The sequence below is a fragment of the Nestor notabilis genome, unplaced genomic scaffold (genome assembly GCF_000696875.1).
Source record: "Nestor notabilis isolate BGI_N333 unplaced genomic scaffold, ASM69687v1 scaffold6766, whole genome shotgun sequence".
Classification (NCBI taxonomy): domain Eukaryota; kingdom Metazoa; phylum Chordata; class Aves; order Psittaciformes; family Psittacidae; genus Nestor; species Nestor notabilis.
In genome coordinates this window covers 43,721-44,080 of record NW_009931467.1, presented here as the reverse complement: position 1 = coordinate 44,080, position 360 = coordinate 43,721, and the positions used below count along the sequence as shown (strand labels likewise).

At 46.4% G+C, this 360-nt stretch overlaps 1 protein-coding gene across 1 annotated transcript in view; it reads right to left on the bottom strand.

Annotated features, from left to right (window-relative positions):
• The window catches only part of PAPSS1 (3'-phosphoadenosine 5'-phosphosulfate synthase 1), a 37,794-nt gene that overhangs the window by 618 nt on the left and 36,816 nt on the right, over positions 1–360 (bottom strand). The window lies entirely within an intron of this gene.

Below are 360 nucleotides of genomic sequence, written 5' to 3'. Positions count from 1 at the left end.
CGGAGGGGGTGGGAGAAGGTGGGGGGGGGGAAGGGAGAGGAGCAAGGGGAGGGGAGGAAAGAACATACTTTAAAAGCAGGTAAAGTTGCTCATATCCTTCTGCTTTCTTGATACTTTATAAATTTTTTCTTGGGAGTATAAATGCTTTGTAGCAACTGTCATTTCCAGACTTTGGGCCAGCAATGCTAATAAATCTCCAGAATATACACCCTCTACAATATTCACATTAGGTAACTCCTGAGGTTTAGCAGCATGGTCCAACTGATCTCCAGGAGACTGAACTGAGACTGCACTTCCATCTAGCCTGGCTCACTCTGCTGTTTAGAGAGAACCATCTCCTCCACCCCATCTCAGCTCTCT